The sequence below is a fragment of the Drosophila miranda genome (assembly GCF_003369915.1).
Source record: "Drosophila miranda strain MSH22 chromosome Y unlocalized genomic scaffold, D.miranda_PacBio2.1 Contig_Y1_pilon, whole genome shotgun sequence".
Taxonomy (NCBI): Eukaryota; Metazoa; Arthropoda; class Insecta; order Diptera; family Drosophilidae; genus Drosophila; species Drosophila miranda.
In genome coordinates, this window is record NW_022881603.1 from 52,403,101 (window position 1) to 52,412,962 (window position 9,862).

The window sequence follows — 9,862 nt, forward strand, 5'->3', positions numbered from 1 at the left end:
CTGTCTCTTTTCCATTAACGCGGATGGTGAACACCCGGTCTGATGACTTGGATATAATCGGGTATGGTCCTGTGTACGGCGGCTCCAAGGGTTTTTTTACAGCATCAGTCCGGACAAAGACATGAAAACAATTGTGAATATCCTTAAGCAGGAAGAGTTTGCGCTTGATGTGATGCGAAGCTGGATTTGGCTTCACCACCTGCATTCTTCTCCTGAACTGGCCTGCAAAGTCGAGTGGTTCCGAAGGCACATCCACTTCGTAAAAGTATTCGTTGGGAAGACAAAGTACACCCATATAGCATCTCTGCTGCTGATGCCTTAATGTCCTCCTTGAACCACGTGCGGAGGCCCAGCATGACGGTTGGAAGCAGCTTGATCCATGGTATATCCGGTTGGCACATCAAGGAGGCTTTCATGGACCTGTGCCAGCGCTCGATCATGCCATTCTACTGGGGGTGGTATGGCGACGTGTGAATGTGCTCGCTTCCCAGCATATTCGCCAGAGACTTAAAGAGTGCAGACTCGAATTGAGTACCTTGATCGGTTGTAATAGTCAATGGGCATCCAAAACGCGATATCCATCGCGACCATATTGCTTCACATATGGTCTCTGCAGACATATCCTTCAGCGGCACAGCCGCCGGCCAGCGGGAAAAACGGTCAATCATTGTCAGACAATATCTGTATCCGTCAACCAAGGGCATCACAACAATGTCTAGATGTATGTGATCAAACCTGCCATCGGGGACGGTGATCTTTTCCGGAATCAGAGCGTTGTGCTTATGAATTTTGGCTCGTTGGCACGGAAGGCAATTCCTCGACCACTCCAGAACGTTCTTACGCATTGACGGCCAAACGTACTTCCGAGAGATTTTTTTGAGAGTTGACCTGCCACTTGGGTGAGACAGTCCGTGTACGTTTGAAAATACATGGAATCGCAAAGATTGAGGAATATATGGTCGAGCCGGTCCCGTTGCCATGTCGCAATAGATGATGTCCTCGTCAACTGGAATTGCTTGTAGGTTTAAAGACGTGTCTCCATTTAAAATGTCAGGCAATTCGATGTCCGTTGCCTGAGCAGTTTCAATAGCTTTAGTATCCAGAGTCGTCGGCATGGTGATGGCGTTAATCCTGGAGAGGGCATCGGCACCTACGTTGTCAGTGCCACTCACGTGCACGATTGCAGTGGAGTGTTGCGATATAAAACCCAGCTGCCGCAGTTGGCTCTCCGACGCTTTTTCTGGCTTCTGGTTGAAGGCATATATCAGTGGCTTGTGATCAGTTTTGATCACAAAGATCCTAACATGTGCTTGAAGTATTTTATAGCCTCGTAAATCGATAACAGCTCCTTATCATATGTGCTGTACCTTCTTTCAGTTGCACTGAGTTTTTTTTTTGGAGAAGAAACCGAGAGGATCCCAATTTTCTTTCGTGTTTTGTTCAAGCACAGCTCCAATGGCAGTATCGGAAGCGTCACACGTGAGACTTAGTTCTGCATCAAGACTGGGGTGAGCGATGGCTGCGGCGTTAGTCATACTATTTTTGCATTTTTCAAATGCTTTAATTGAGCTTGGCGTCCACTGTACTGGCCGTTTGGCGTTCTTCTTCATGTTACGTGTCAAGTCGTTGAGTGGCGCCTGTATTTCTGATGCATGAGGTATGCAGCGGCGGTAATCGTTAACTATACCGAGAAAACGACCTAATTCGCAAATCGTTTGTCGCTGAGTGTACTCAGTAATTGACTTCACTCGATCCTCTGGAGGCTTAATTCCGTTGCCGTTGACTGTGTAGCTCAGGAATGTCACTTCAGGTTGTGCGAAACAGCACTTCTTCTCGTTGATGCAAAGTTTATGCGATTTTAAGATTTGCAACACATTATCCACGTGTTGTCTGTGCTCATCCATTGAGTTGGACATTATGAGAATGTCATCAATGTCAATACGTCGGCAAATAATGATCAGGCAATTGCCGATCTTTTTGCTCAATTTTTCCAAACCACCTATTCTGAGGAAAGCTACTCTGGTCGAACAGCATTTTCAGTCCCTTGTTAAATGAATGTTCTTTACTTCATGATCTTCGACTAGTTAAGCCGGTGTTTTCACCGGGTCCAGACGGGGTTCCAGGTTGTGTACTCAGGTATTGCGCCGAGGCTCTGTGTGGACCTTTGCTTAAACTATTCACCCTGTCCATTGATTCTTCTTGCTTCCCCCCAATCTGAAAGGAATCGTTTATAATTCCTCTCCATAAAAAAGGTAGCAAGTCTGATGCAAAAAATTAAAGAGGTATAGCAAAGTTATCCGCTATTCCTAAAATGTTTGAGAAGGTTTTAACTCCGCACTTGCAACATCTCTGTAAGTGACTTATATCTCCAACTCAGCATGGATTTATAAGGCGGCGATCAAACACCACAAACTTGTTAGAGTTTACCTCTTTCATTATTAAAGGCTTTCAAGGTAACTTACAGACGGATGTTATTTACACCGACTTTAGTAAAGCATTCGACTCTGTAAACCATTTCCTTTTAGCGCATAAACTTGACCTTTTAGGGTTTCCGCCCAACCTCCTGAGATGGAATTCTAGCTATCTTTGTTCCAGGTCTCAAAGAGTCCTCTTCAAAAACTCCCTCTCTTTACCAGTAAAGGTTTCTTCGGGAGTACCACAGGGCAGCCATCTAGGCCCCTTACTCTTCACACTCTGTATTAATGACTTGCCTTAAGTATTAACATACTCTCGAGTACTTATGTATGCGGATGTTGTTAAACTCTGTGTCCAGTACAAGGAGATTTCATTTCATTCTCGCTTGCAATCCGATCTCAATAACTTTCAGTCATGGTGTTGTGCAAACTTGTTACACCTTAATGCCTCGAAATGCAAAGTTATGACATTTCATCGTTCTAGCCCTTTTTTGGCTCCCTACACCCTATTGGGTGGTTCTCTTGAGAGAATTACCCTGGTGGATGATCTGGGTGTTATGTAAGACCCCAAGTTAAAGTTTTCCGTACACATTTCTACCATGGTAAATAAGGCCATGGGCGTGCTTGTGTTTATAAAGCGGTGGTCAAAGGAATTTGACGACCCCTTTATAACAAAGACTCTCTATACCTCGCTTGTTCGTCCGATCTTAGAATACGGCTCCTGTGTATGGTGCCCTCAGTACAAAGTACACCAGGACTGTATAGAATCAGTACAGAAAAACATTTTACTCTTTGATCTGCGGGGCCTTAACTGGGATGCGGGTGTAAGACTAATATTAGTAAACCTCACATCCTTAGTTAACCGTAGAAAAATGCTTGGTGTGATATTTATGCACACCTTGATCAGGGGTGACATAGACAGCCCTGATCTGTTGAGCTGCATAAACTTCACGATTCCTATTAGACTGACTAGAAATTGTATACCGTTGTTCCTTCCACTTTGTAGATCGAATTATTCCTTGCATGAACCGTTTAGGGTCTTATGCTCGGATTATAACTCCCTCTACCATATTATATCCAACACTAATTCTCTTCCTCTTATTAAATTATTAATCCTTACACACCTTTCTATTAATTAGTTACTGTAGTCGTATTTGTATTTTGATTGCATGCTAAGTTTCTTAGTAAGTTTAGTACTAATTTTCCTCGAATGTTAGTCTAATAGCTATCTTTCTTGCATGTTCGCGTTTGGTTCAGTTACGCACCGCGCGTCATGCGGCAGCGCCCCTCGGTCGGTTGGGCGGGAGGAGGGCTGCGTTTTGCCTGGGATCCGCTCGTAACAGCCTTCTGCTGGTGTCACACGGGCCACTTGACGGTGCAGTAACTGCATCGCCTCTTGAAAGATGCAGTCATTGCATGTCAACGTCCAAAGATAAATGTAGTAAAACACGTATTCCACCGCTTGGAAAATCTGATCCATGAAGCGCTGGAACGTTTGTGTCGCATTTTTAAGTCCAAATGGCATTTTTTCAAACTTAATTAGCCCAAACGGTGTGCATACTGCTGTCTTTTCGATGTCCTCTTGGGCCATCGGTATTTGATAGTATGCTCGTTCGAGGTCTAGTGTAGTGAAAACGTTTTTGCCATATAGACGGTCAGCGAAATCATGAATGTGGGGAATCGGGTAACGATCTGGAACGGTTATTGCATTGAGCTTGCGATAATCACCGCAGGCGCGCCATCCACCACTGGCTTTCGCTTCCATGTGCAACGGGCTGGCCCATGGACTTTTAGAGTATCTACAGATCTTGTTGTCGATTAGTTGATGTATATGTTCTTTAGCTACAGACAGTTTCTCCCCCATCAGGCGCCTGGGTCGATCTGCTACGGGTGCTCCAGCTGTTGTTATGTAGTGGCAAACTGAAGGAGAATCTGATGAGTTCGTGTTGTCCAGACGTAACGTACACCCATATAGCATCTGTGCTGCTGATGCCTTAATGTCCTCCTTGAAGCACGTGCGGAGGCCCAGCATGACGGTTGGAAGCAGCTTGATCCATGGTATATCCGGTTGGCACATCAAGGAGGCTTTCATGGACCTGTGCCAGCGCTCGATCATGCCATTTGACTGGGGGTGGTATGGCGACGTGTGAATGTGCTCGCTTCCCAGCATATTCGCCAGAGACTTAAAGAGTGCAGACTCGAATTGAGTACCTTGATCGGTTGTAATAGTCAATGGGCATCCAAAACGCGATATCCATCGCGACCATATTGCTTCACATATGGTCTCTGCAGACATATCCTTTAGCGGCACAGCCTCCGGCCAGCAGGAAAAACGGTCAATCATTGTCAGACAATATTTGTATCCGTCAACCAAGGGCATCACAACAATGTCTAGATGTATGTGATCAAACCTGCCATCGGGGACGGTGATCTTTTCCGGAATCAGAGCGTTGTGCTTATGAATTTTGGCTCGTTGGCACGGAAGGCAATTCCTCGACCACTCCAGAACGTTCTTACGCATTGACGGCCAAACGTACTTCCGAGAGATTTTTTTGAGAGTTGACCTGCCACTTGGGTGAGACAGTCCGTGTACGTTTGAAAATACATGGAATCGCAAAGATTGAGGAATATATGGTCGAGCCGTTCCCGTTGCCATGTCGCAATAGATGATGTCCTCGTCAACTGGAATTGCTTGTAGGTTTAAAGACGTGTCTCCATTTAAAATGTCAGGCAATTCGATGTCCGTTGCCTGAGCAGTTTCAATAGCTTTAGTATCCAGAGTCGTCGGCATGGTGATGGCGTTAATCCTGGAGAGGGCATCGGCAACTACGTTGTCAGTGCCACTCACGTGCACGATTGCAGTGGAGTGTTGCGATATAAAACCCAGCTGCCGCAGTTGTCTCTCCGACGCTTTTTCTGGCTTCTGGTTGAAGGCATATATCAGTGGCTTGTGATCAGTTTTGATTACAAAGATCCTAGCCTCTAACATGTGCTTGAAGTACTTTATAGCCTCGTAAATCATATGTGCTGTACCCTCTTTCAGTTGCACTGAGTTTTTTGGAGAAGAAACCGATAGGATCCCAATTTCCTTTCGTGTTTTGTTCAAGCACAGCTCCAATGGCAGTATCGGAAGCGTCACACGTGAGACTTAGTTCTGCATCAAGACTGGGGTGAGCGAGGGTTGCGGCGTTAGCTATACTATTCTTGCATTTTTCAAATGCTTTAATCGAGCTTGGCGTCCACTGCACTGGCCGTTTGTCGTTCTTCTTCATGTTACGTGTCAAGTCGTTGAGTGGCGCCTGTATTTCTGATGCATGAGGTATGCAGCGGCGGTAATAGTTAACTATACCGAGAAAACGACCTAATTCGCAAATCGTTTGTGGCTGAGTGTACTCAGTAATTGACTTCACTCGATCCTCTGGAGGCTTAATTCCGTTGCCGTTGACTGTGTAGCTCAGGAATGTCACTTCAGGTTGTGCGAAACAGCACTTCTTCTCGTTGATGCAAAGTTTATGCGATTTTAAGATTTGCAACACATTATCCACGTGTTGTCTGTGCTCATCCATTGAGTTGGATATTATGAGAATGTCATCAATGTAGCAAAACATGTATTCCACCGCTTGGAAAATCTGATCCATGAAGCGCCGGAACGTTTGTGTCGCATTTTTAGGTCCAAATGGCATTTTTACAAACTCAATTAGCCCAAACAGTGTGCATACTGCTCTCTTTTCGATGTCCTCTTCGGCCATCGGTATTTGATAGTATGCTCGTTGGAGGTATAGTGTAGTGAAAACGTTTTTGCCATATAGACGGTCAGCGAAATCATGAATGTAAGGAATCGGGTAACGATCTGGAACGGTAATTGCATTGAGCTTGCGATAATCACCGCAGGCGCGCCATCCACCACTGGCTTTCGCTTCCATGTGCAACGGGCTGGCCCATGGACTTTTAGAGTATCTACAGATCTTGTTGTCGATTAGTTGATGTATCTGTTCTTTAGCTACAGACAGTTTCTCCCCATCAGGCGCCTGGGTCGATCTGCTCCAGTGCTCCAGTTGTTGTTATGTAGTGGCGAACTGAAGGTGAATCTGATGAGTTCGTGTTGTCGAGGGTGCAGTTATCGGTGTGTCGGTCCTTGCCTTAATGCGTTTTGTCGATATTTGGCGAAACAAAATCCTGCGAGATGTTGAGACGTTGTTTCTTGATGTCAATAAGCAAATGGAACTGTGCTAGGAAGTCAGCGCCAATAATTGCGGTTTGTACATCAGCGATGACAAATGACCATTTAAACGAACGATCCAGGCCCAGGTCGAGTTCGAGGTCCTGATTTCCAAAGGTTCGAATGGTAGTCTGGTTTGCGGCATACAATTTCAGTTTGTCATCGCTTAGTTTGCGTTGAGACATAGTGCAAGGTATAACTGACACCACCGATCCGGAATCGATGAGAAAAATCCGACTAGTTTTTTTATCTTGGATGTGCAGTCGGTGGTCGTGATTCACAGATAATTTGTCGCTGGTCGTTGAGATGCTACCGCCTACCAGCTGAGTTAGCGGTAGCATCTTTAGTTTAACTGCTGATAATATCGGCAGTCTGGCCGGCACTTGCGTGCGCCATCCCCAAAAGTACTGTGGTAGTAACACAGGCATGCCTTGTTGCCATTATCATCTACGTTCGTGCCATGGGAAACCTTGGGCTTTTTAGGGATGTTGTGTTGTAGCTTATCAACCTTCTGTGTAAGAATGTGCCAAGCAGCAGAAACGTCTTTCAAATTTGCTCTTTTGCTACTTACCGCATCGACGCTCTGCTGAATATGCTCAGCGGAATTGGGTTGAGTCGACATAACACACATGGAGTCGATGGCACTATTTTCGATCATCTTGTCGGCAATCTTTGCCAGCTTGTCCAGATCATTCTCCTCCAAACCGAAATGAGCGGACGAATCGACGGAGGCAACTCGGTGAGGAAGAGGTTTCGTATAACGGCTTCGCCTCCACTAGCGGGTGCCAAGCGACGCAAGTGAAGTGTAAAGAGTTTTATTTGATAGAAGAAGGTCCGTTGTGTTTGAGTTCTGATAAGTGAATGTTTATTGGAATATTTTTGAGTCTTAGCCTACAATTGTTCTTATGTTTATCGGAGAGCGAGAGTTCTCCCATGCATCTTATGAAGAGAGTGCCACTACATTAGTATTAGTGCGAGCGGTCTCTGCCTGAGTCTATATTAATGCATGATCAGCATTAAGTGGATTATTGGAAGAGACCCTTAGCCTCAGTATGAGTGCGTTGGGGTTCTGCCTGTGTTTTAGGGAAAAGATTGATCAGCAGTTTGGGCAGCTAGCTGATCCGCGCTCAAGAGGCAGATCATGTTGCTGTTCAGATGGAATGTGTAACAAAAACAATAGTTTTTTATGTCACTGCGTTTATATACGCGCTTATATATGAGTTCATATATATAACAGAGTATAACATATGTACATGCATGGGTTCACTACAGAAGCAAGATTTCAGATGGCTTCTTCCCAGTCATGTCTCCACCCCGGAGCAGCCGTCCCATTTTTGAATCCTCTGACTCGCCGAAGGTTTCGAGCAGCCGACGCTTCATTGCGTCGTACTTGTTGACAGGCGGTGGGCGAGTAATGAGATCTTCGATTGCACGAACGGCGTCTCCCTCCAGTTGTATTGACACCAGGTCAAATTTGTGATCGTCGCGCACCACATTGTGCAAATTAAGGAGGCGCTCCAGTTGCGCGAAATAAAGCTGCGGATTGTGTGGACGTTGACATGCAATGACTGCATCTTTCAAGAGGCGATGCAGTTACTGCACCGTCAAGTGGCCCGTGTGACACCAGCAGAAGGCTGTTACGCGCGGATCCCAGGCAAAACGCAGCCCTCCTCCCGCCCAACCGACCGAGGGGCGCTGCCGCATGACGCGCGGTGCGTAGCCGAACCAAACGCGAACATGCAAGAAAGATAGCTATTAGACTAACATTCGAGGAAAATTAGTACTAAACTTACTAAGAAACTAAGCATGCAATCAAAGTAAAAATACCACTACAGTTACTAATTAATAGAAAGGTGTGTAAGGATTAATAATTTAATAAGAGGAAGAGAATTAGTGGTGGATATAATATGGTAGAGGGAATTATAATCCGAGCATAAGACCCTAAACGGTTCATGCAAGGAATAATTCGATCTACAAAGTGGAAGGAACAACGGTATAAAATTTCTAGTCAGTCTAATAGGAATCGTGAAGTTTATGCAGCTCAACAGATCAGGGCTGTCTATGTCACCCCTGATCAAGTTGTGCATAAATATCACACCAAGCATTTTTCTACGGTTAACTAAGGATGGGAGGTTTACTAATAGTAGTCTACTAGAGTAAGATGGGAGTCTTACACCCGCATCCCAGTTAAGGCCCCGCAGAGCAAAGAGTAAAAAGTTTTTCTGTACTGATTCTATACGGTCCTGGTGTACTTTGTACTGAGGGCACCATACACAGGAGCCGTATTCTAAGATCGGACGAACAAGCGAGGTATAGAGAGTCTTTGTTATGTACACGCATTCGTGCAACGCCTCCTGTGCCTTCGCGTCGACCTCTAGCGTCACGTTGATCGTGGCGCCGTCGGTGACCGACCAGGGTTTACTGCCCAGGTGAACCGACTTTTTAAATTCCGCGACAGTCATGGTCTCCTCCAGGTTCTTCGTGAAGAGCTCCTCCATGAACTCTTCAGGTGTGATGGACGTGTCCACGTCATACACCACGACCTGAGGCTTGGTCTCCGGCCTCTTCTTAACCTCCAGTCCTGCTTCGGTAAACTTGCTGCTGGCCACTACCTTCCTCAGTTCGCTCACTGAACGGGTGCGAATAATCGCTCCTCCGCTCTTTAGCTCGCGAACCTCTTGAACGCCGACTCCAAGTGTCGGCACCACGGTCTTCTTTACTCGCTCCACAAGCTCCTTCCTGGTCTCCTCCGGGTTCTTGCTCCTTATTAGAGCAGACCAGGTATCCCTAGGCCTTGGGATCGGTGCAGCGACGGCGCTCGGTGCGGGCAGGCCTGGGAAGGCTGTCGCATACGCAGCGGTTGTGACGGCGGTGGTGCCCGTGTGGGCAGCAGCAGCGGGTCTCGGTGGAGGCGGCATCCTTGCCCTCTCCTCCAGGCGCACCTTTTCTCCAGCCAGGGCCATGACCAACTCGTCGTACCGGTTGGTGGCGACGAGGATTCCCATGGAAGCCTCTGGCGGCATCAGCCCCTTCAGCACAGCCTCGTTCACCGCCATCCTGATCGCAGACATTTCCGCGATGATGGCCGAGTAGCCTGCCGCGACAATGCCAGTTGCCGGGCATGTGGCAGCGGCAGCGGTGGTGGCAGCGATGGTAGCAGCGGCGGCAGAGGTACTGGCACCGGGGGTGGCAGCGGCAGCGGCGGCGCCAGAGGGGCCTGGAGTCTCCT